Source organism: Eptatretus burgeri, chromosome 18 (assembly GCF_056783735.1).
Source record: "Eptatretus burgeri isolate ZD-2024b chromosome 18, Ebu_testis_v1, whole genome shotgun sequence".
Taxonomy (NCBI): Eukaryota; Metazoa; Chordata; class Myxini; order Myxiniformes; family Myxinidae; genus Eptatretus; species Eptatretus burgeri.
Genome location: NC_140978.1, coordinates 2909501 through 2918200, shown reverse-complemented (window position 1 = coordinate 2918200; position 8700 = coordinate 2909501). Strand labels below are relative to the sequence as shown.

General features: G+C 44.5%; 1 long non-coding RNA gene across 1 annotated transcript in view; it reads left to right on the top strand.

Annotated features, from left to right (window-relative positions):
- The first annotated feature begins 7109 nt into the window (after nucleotides 1-7109).
- The window catches only part of LOC147008475 (uncharacterized), a 78439-nt gene continuing 76848 nt past the window's right edge, over nucleotides 7110-8700 (top strand). The window contains exon 1 of the long non-coding RNA XR_015053382.1: nucleotides 7110-7587. This is a non-coding gene — a long non-coding RNA (uncharacterized LOC147008475). The remainder of the gene's footprint in view (nucleotides 7588-8700) is intronic.

The window sequence follows — 8700 nt, the reverse complement described above, 5'->3', positions numbered from 1 at the left end:
ACGAGGTCCGTCTAAAGAGTAATGGGACTGACTTCACAGAAATGTTATTCCAAAAAATATATTGAAATCACAGCTTGTCCCCATCAAAATAGTTTCCCTCCAGTCTCACACACTTATCCATCCTCTTCTTCCACGCTTCGATGCACCCCCGGAAGGCTTCTTCTGGAATCTTCCGGCGCTCTGTCATCACGGCCCTTTTGATGGCCTCCACATCAGGAAATCGGATCCCCTTGATCACTCCCTTGAGCTTGGGGAATAGGAAAAAATCAAAAGGGGCCAAGTCTGGCAAATACGGGAGTTGCTCCAGAGTTGGCATGTTCCTCTCTACCAGAAACTGTCGGATGCTCAGGGCTCTGTGAGCAGGGGCGTTGTCGTGGTGGAGCACCCAGGCGTTGTTCTCCCACAGATCCCCCCTCTTGTCCCAGACTGATCTCATGAGGTGCCGGACGATCTCCTTGTACACGTATTGATTCACTATTTGACCCTGTGGTAGAAACTCGAAGTGGACGATGCCCTTGATGTCAAAAAATGCGATTAGAATCACCTTGACCTTCGACTTCGACATCCTTGCTTTCTTTGGTCTTGGTGATGCTGGACTTTTCCACTGACGACTCTGCTGTTTGTTCTCAGGATCGTATTCGAATATCCACGATTCCTCGCCAGTAATGACTCGTCTGAGCTGGTCTGGATCGTCCTCGAGGCACTCAATAATGTCTTGACAGACAGTGACTCTGCTGGTTCTAGTCCTCAGACAACAGCTTGGGGACCATCTTTGCACACACCTTGCACATTTCGAGATTTTCAGTGATGATGCTCCAGACAGTGTCCTTGTTGATGAAAAGTTCCTCAGCAATCATCCGCACTGTAAGTCGACGATCTGCTTGCACCATCTGCTTCACACGCTCAATATTGTCCGCCGTTCTGCTCGTTGAAGATCTTCCAGACCGTGGATCGTCTTCAACCTCCTCCCGTCCCTCTTTGAACCTCTTGTGCCATTCAAATGCACGTGTACATGACATCGTTTCTTCCCCGTAGACTTTCTGCAGCATTGCATAAGATTCAGAAGGTGTTTTGCCAAGCTTGGCAAGAAACTTCAGATTGCCTCTCTGCTCATGAGTCATAGTGTGATGACTCAGACGAGACAACGTGTAAAGCAAGACCTGGAAAAAAAATCACACAATGAGTGCAGTCAACCATCACCAATCATATATATTGCTGGAATGCTGCAAAAGACTGTGACGCAACCCGTTCATTCAAGTTGTGTAAGTGGAGCACACAGCATGCTCAGTCCCTTTACTTTGTAGATGTATATATGTATTTATTTTACGTATATATGTATATATTTTACGTATATGCTCTCTCTTAAGGGAGATATATATATATATATATATATATATATATATATATATATATATATATATATATATATATATATATATATACACATCTGTCTCTCTCTCTCTCTCTCTCTCTCTCTCTCTCTCTCTCTCTCTCTCTCTCTCTCTCTCTCTCTCTCTCTCTCTCTCTCTCTCTCTCTCTCTCTCTTTCTCTCTCTCTCTCTCTCTCTCTCTCTCTCTCTCTCTCTCTCTCTCTCTCTCTCTCGGCCCAATTTCCAATTTCTCAATGGTAAAGAATCACTTTAAAAATTCTCAGATCCGGATCCGGATTCGGATCTTCACCAAAATTTTGCGTTGCTGTTCCTGGCGGTCACCTACACACACAAAAAATTTCAGAACGATTGCTTGAAAACTTTGGCCAAAAATCGTCAGACGGACAGGGGTAAAACATAACCTTCATCCACCTTCGGTGGCGGAAGTAGCAAGATCGCCCATAGTGCGGGTACTCTCCTGGTGATTTTAATTTTCCATCCGTACGAAGCGTTTTGTAACCATCCTTCATCAGTATTGGGTGTCACGTGAGAATGGCGCTAATATTCATTTTCCACACGAGTTTTTTTTGTATTTTGTAATAGTAATGGTATGGTATTAATTTATGACTATAACTAGAACGGGCACTCATAGAGCGCATACCTTCGCCGCCACTACTTTTTTGTTCTTGGTATGAGTGTGGGGAACTGGTTTCATATGAATGGTCTTATGACACAAACCACATATCTATAATGTCATGACCCCCCCCCGACTTTCGGGGGGCTATGGACTAAACAACAATCAACCCACGTCGTTTTGGCGAGTCTTCACTCGCAAGCTCGGTGAATACAACGTTTCAACAAGAGAAGGTAATCTCGTTTGATGCTGATTTCATGCAAATCGAATAAGAATTGACTGAGTTATGCCGAAAACCGCATATTTTTCAAGGGCGTGACCCCCCCCCGACATTTTACCCCAACCGGTGACATGTGTTATGACGTCATTGTGTCACAAGATTGGGCATTAAATTCTGAACATTTTGGTGCTGGCTTCATGTAAAGCGGACAAGAATTGACCGCGTTATGACAAAAACCGCATATTTTCAAGGTCGTGACCCCCCTGACCTTTGACCCCTAACCGGTAACAAGAGTATGGGCGTCATTGTGTCATATTGCATATCACAAGATGAGGCGTTGAATTCTGAACATTTTGGCGTTAGTTGCATACAAATTGAATAAAAATTGACCGTGTTATCGTAAAAAGACGATTTTGACCTTTTCGTGACCTTGACCTTGACCTTTGACCCGAACGATCCCAAAATCTAATCGAATGCTTCCTGGCTAATAACCAATCATCCCACCAAATTAGATGCAATTCGGTTTAATACTTTTTGAGTTATACGAATCACAAGATTACAAATAAATAAATAAATAAATAAATACACGCCGACCAAAACATAACCTTTTGCAGAATGCGAAGGTAATGATTCTGTTTGGAATTAAAATATAGAGAGGATGAGTTAAAAACAGAATGAGGAAATTACCTGGGGGTTCCACCCGAGAATTTGTGGATTCGGCATTGCCTGTTCACAGTTTCCGCATCTGTTTACTTTTGAACGCTTGAAGGTGCAACACGTACCACAAGAGTTCAAAATGCCGAGAAAAAACAAACAAGAAAAAAATTGTCTTATCGAGAGGAAGGGACACTGAGGCTCACATACGGACCAGACAAAGTTCAGGCTTCAGAGAGGAGGTATGGGAAAGGGACACTGAGTCTCACGGAGAAGCTAGAAACAGAAGATTTGATGCTGCTACAAATCTAAGGTGTGCTTTTAATAATTCCTGTGGGAAGCATGACTGATGAGTGGGAATACTGTGGTGCTCTAAGGTTCCATCCTGAAACACCCACTCAATGTTGCGGTGAAGGACACTATGTTGTGCCTGTTTTACCACCTCTTCCTCAATTTTTTGCAAGCAACGCTTGATGAGTCAGCTTCTATGTCAAACTATTTCTTGGACAACACCAGAAATACACTTCCTGTTTCCAAATGACGATTAGGTCATAAAATACGTTTTTGTGGCCCCAAAAGGCCCCAGTAACCCCAGTTGTTAGTTTTTTTTAATGCTTATGTTTGTTTACTTTTATCACAACACTTCACCTTCCCCCCCCAACCACCTTCCCATGTGTAGCACGGGTACACCTCACTGGTGGAAACCTTTCCGGGTATATTGTTGCTGTTATGGAAACCGCATGCCTCTAAGGCAATGGCATCCATCATACAGTGATCCTCAGAAAGTTATTTCATGAGTATACATGCAGTTAGACCTTTCGTTCATGTCTAATGGGTCAAACGCGATGAAGTGCGTTGTGTGGGTCCCATAGTTAGGTCTAATTATATCTCTACCTTCATTCCAACTCTTTTCCTCTTAATCCTGAAATAAATCCAAGCAGGCACCGCACCCAGACGGCCACCTGTGAAAACCGCAGCAACACCCTCTACCATAAGAATGGAAAAAAAATCACACAATGAGTGCAGTCAACCATCACCAATCATATATATTGCTGGAATGCTGCAAAAGACTGTGACGCAACCCGTTCATTCAAGTTGTGTAAGTGGAACACACTCTGGCGTTGCAGAGGCCAGAAGAAGTGGCAACACACACAATGGAAAAATACGCCGCTGCAAGATATGGTGTCTAAGGGAATAGTAGAACCATACATCAAATCCCAACGCTGTGTAGGACGCGCGCGGCGCACTCTTTTCAACTCTGATTTATATCCAATCCTTTCCTTCAATCCATGGCACAGATCGGGGCCCACACCGTGCTCAGACAGCTGCCTGTGAGGATCACCACTGCGATAAATAGCCGCATGCACGATAGCGGACCCGAGTTCAGCCCTGTGATAATTACCATCACACTGTACAGGGCACGCATAGCACACCTCTTCATTTGGATCTGCGCACTGATTACAATGGCTTCTTACCATCACACAGTTTGGGGCATGAATAGCGCACCTCTTTGTTCGGGTCTGTGCGCTGGTTCACAACGGCATCTTACTATCGATCTTCGCTCACCACCGCGGCCACCAATATCTCCCGCAGACGGCGAGGATATTTTCGCACCTCCGCCTTGATGCAGCTGCCACAAAGTAGAGGAATGCTGTATGGCCCAGATCGCTTGGGCCGCATGGCGTATGGATGGGACAAGCGCATTGATCACCACCAACCGCAGCATGCTGTGGTGCCCGAGCAGGCATGCGAGACTGATGCGGCCCTCAGCCAGTCGCCAGAGCATGGCCAGTGAGTTTAATGCAAGGCGATTCATATCACGGAGTTTGGAGCAAGACGATTCCACAGCTCCGCTATGTCTCGCCAGATGCCCAATGAGGCCACTTCCGGCCATGACGGCTGGGCCTTGCGGTGGCCAGGGCCCAATGGGAGCACCCGATTCAGGTGACGATGCATTGCTTTGGGGCGGCGCCCCGCCCTGTACCGCAGGGCCTATAAAGGACGGATCGCGAAGCCATCCATAGTCGTCGTCTTCCTCTTTGTCTGGCCTTGGATCGATCTTAGCATGCACCTGCTGCTGCGAAAGTCCCGTCTGCCACTCCGCCCACTCGCTCTTGATCTCTGCCTTCTCCGTCTGCCTCCCGCCACTGGCTCCACCCACCCGCCTTTTCTGCCTGCCTCTCGCCGCTGCCTCCATCCACCCACCTGATTCCGGCTGCCTCTCGCCGCTGGACAACCGACTCACCTGGCTCCAATTAAATCCTTTCCTCACGCCCGACACTCTTTCCCATTCTCTGGATCGTGCACACACTGTGCTGGCACCGTAACCAGGCAGGAGACAACGCACCTCATTCTCATCAGACAACCCTAACTCTCAAGCAGGGATCGCTCAGCAGAGCGTCCCCCCAAAACGTACTGGGTAGCGCGGTCAGTCAACCGTGCAAAGTATTACGAGACCGTTGGCCTCCTCTCCTTTCTTCAAATTAATTCCTCTTTATTGGGTTTTGTTTGTGTTTGTGTATGTAATGGCACCAGTCAGAGCTTTAAGTTAAGATTGCAGAAGATATATTGGTATAAGTCTGCTCTGTGTCTGCTTTGTAAGATTCTTGTTTTATTGTAGCACCACACATTTCTTTCCATCCCTGCTTTTCATACAACAATAAACTACTATTCATTGTGCCACGTGCTTTTCCTCACCGGCCTGTAATAAATGCTTATGTCAATGTTCTCAGCTCGTTTTCGTCTTTTCTTTCATTGATCCAGCATTGTCCGTTTTCTAGCCTAGCCAGGACTTTATTCCGAACAATCCGTTCTTTTAGCTAGTACGTCCTTGGCAGTGTTGCTCCGCTGCATCTGACATGGTAAGGTGACCCAGTTCGGACAAGGCGTGCCGAGGGCGCGTCCCCCGGTAATTAGGTCACGTGATTATTCTTAGGTAACCAGATCAACCTTAGACGGAGGACCAGAAGTCACGTGGTTGAGTTATTGGCATTCACGGTTGGTTAGCGACCGCCGCATCACAGAGTTATCCGTGTGCGATGGCCTGCGATTCCGGGAGTCTGGTGGGAACCCGAGAAAGCTTCCCCTCATCGTGCTCTTCTCACCCAGACTCCCAGCCGTAGCAATATATATATATATATATATATATATATATATATATATATATATATATATATATATATATATATATATATATATATATACATATTTATATGTGCAGCATCTCACGTGTTGTGTTGTCACTGAACTATTTCAAACTTCTGGGCTGCACCTATCTCTCCCATGTGTATGTGCTAAGGATGTAATTTTTTTGAAAAAAAGAACTTTGTTTTTATTTTTCTAAAACTTCAACTTAAGTTTCTTATAAAAATGCAATTAATCACCAATATTACAATTCAATTTGCAAAATAAATGTTTGAATTCTGCTTGGTGTAAATCATGACAACACGGCAACTCACATACTATCCTCAGTTAAAACAAGCCTGTCTCTGTTGCGATGTGTGGTAAGTTGTTTTTAATTGCACAGTTGGAGTCGTTTTGAATGATGTGGAGGTGAGGTGTTCTTCATAATTTTGCCGTTATCTGGTGGTGTGTTTTCAGTAACGTGGCGGTGAAGTGTTTTGAATTATGTGGCGGAGTTTGTCCCAATGTAGCGATGTGTGGTGAGGCGAGCACAGCGAGCCGATGAACGATTGTGTATGTGTATGGATATGTATATATATGTATATATATATATATATATATATATATATATATATATATATATATATATATATATATATATATATACACACATATATATGTATATTGTTACGGACTTTAGAATCCGGTCTGATAAATGCATCCACACATCCAGGTCCTCAGACAGTTATTTCCTTTAATGCCTTTTCAGATTAGCCCCATCCCCATGTCTAATGGGATCTTAAATGTGATGTGTTGAGAAGGGTAAAGGATATATCCCCTCTCTTATGGGAAGCTTTTTTCTTTACGACAGACACGTTCACACTCATTTCTTTCACGAGCTCTGAAGCCCGCCCTCGTTTTTTCCTCAGCAACATTCTTTCACGAGCTCCGACGCCTGCCTTTTTTGAGAGTGCACGGGTCGTCATGGTAACCATGCCCGAGTGGGGCGGGGTGAGCTTGGGGCAGACGGCACCCCACGGAGACGGCCCAGGGATATAAAAACGAGCGAGAGAAATCAAGTGGTTCGTTCTGTGAGGAGAGACGTTCTGAGATATAAAAAGTGAGGAAAAAGCGAAAGAGGGACGTTCTGTGAGGAGAGAGACATTCGGAAGAGAAAGAGATACGTTCTGAGGAGAAAGAGATACGTTCTGAAGAGAAAAAGTCTGAGGTGAAAAAGTGAGGAGAGGAAAAGCGAAAGGAGAGAGGAAAAAGCAAAGGGTGAGAAAAGTTACCAAGAAGCGGGTGTCTGACCAGTGCCGAAGAGACAATTCGCCCTTCCAGTGCTTCGGCAAGCGAGCGTGTGGTGCACGTGTGGGTGTGAGCAGTGCCGCCAACAAGTGAGGAACGGGTCGATCATGAACAACACCAGCGTCGAAACCCACAACGGACGATCTCGGTGCCCTCCAGACGTCAACTGGCGTTCAAGGCTGCCCCGCGAGAGGGTGCACGTCAAAGTTGGGTGCTGGCGACGGACATGACACACACGCATGCATTTCAGGATGTTTTCGCTTCACGGACGACTTTCTGGTGAGTGGGACGATTCTCCCCCTCCCCTCCCCCTGTTGATCTGCTGGGTACCCTTGTCTGCGTTTAACTGTAAGTTAGTCGACCCCACGATAAGCATCTGCTCTTTATCTCTTTTCTGGCATTTTGATTGATTTTGCTTTGAAATTCATTCTTTATTTATCTCAGCAAATAAAAGGTTCTTTTTATTTATTTATTTTATTATTAATAAATTATTTGTCGATTTCCAACCTGTCCGTGTTTGTCCTTTCCTTCTATTGGTCTGGCATTGTCCGAACAGAGATAGACTGGGAGGTAATTACCACGGATTTGACCAAAAAATCGTCAGCACTCACCAGCGGTTATAACGCTCGGCTGCCCTAATTAAAATGTAATCGAGATAACATTGGTGCTTTGCCGAGGGCACGCTCCCCGCTCAGGTAAATACGTGACCTCGAGTTAAACGGAATAATTAGACTTCGGACACTGGAACTCGTGGTTGACTGGGTGGCGTTCGTGGTTTTTAAACAACCCACCGTACCATAACGTTAATTGTGAGCGGTGGCCCCAGGTCCAGCTCTCCTGAGGACAACCGGGGATTAATCCCCCTGAGTGACAAGCTGGTGTCTCGGTACCTGTGGCCGCAACAATATATATATATATATATATATATATATATATATATATATATATATATATATATATATATATATATATATATATATTACTTTTAAGTGAGAATGAATGATTGTTTGCACACTTCGAACACTGGACATCCAATACTTCTGCAATCGTCAGTAAAGCAATTGCAGAAATTCATAAAAAAATTGTCATTTAAAATGTTTAATAGTGTATTCGTTTCAGTGACAGCAGTTGGTTGCATGTGAGAAGACTGAAAAAAACCTCACCAATTCAAGTCCATTTAATGAGCCAAAGGGTGTTGGAAAGAATTAGGATGGCTAAATGTTTCTAAGATTCTACACCTGCATGTTCAATTACATTTCTTTAGTTGTAAACATTTGATCACTGGACATGAAACTACCAACTCATGTTAATTTGGATTCCCCATTGCATGCACAGGGACTTTTTTTTTTTATTATTTTTTTTATATTTTACCCCTTTTCACTTTTTGCTTTT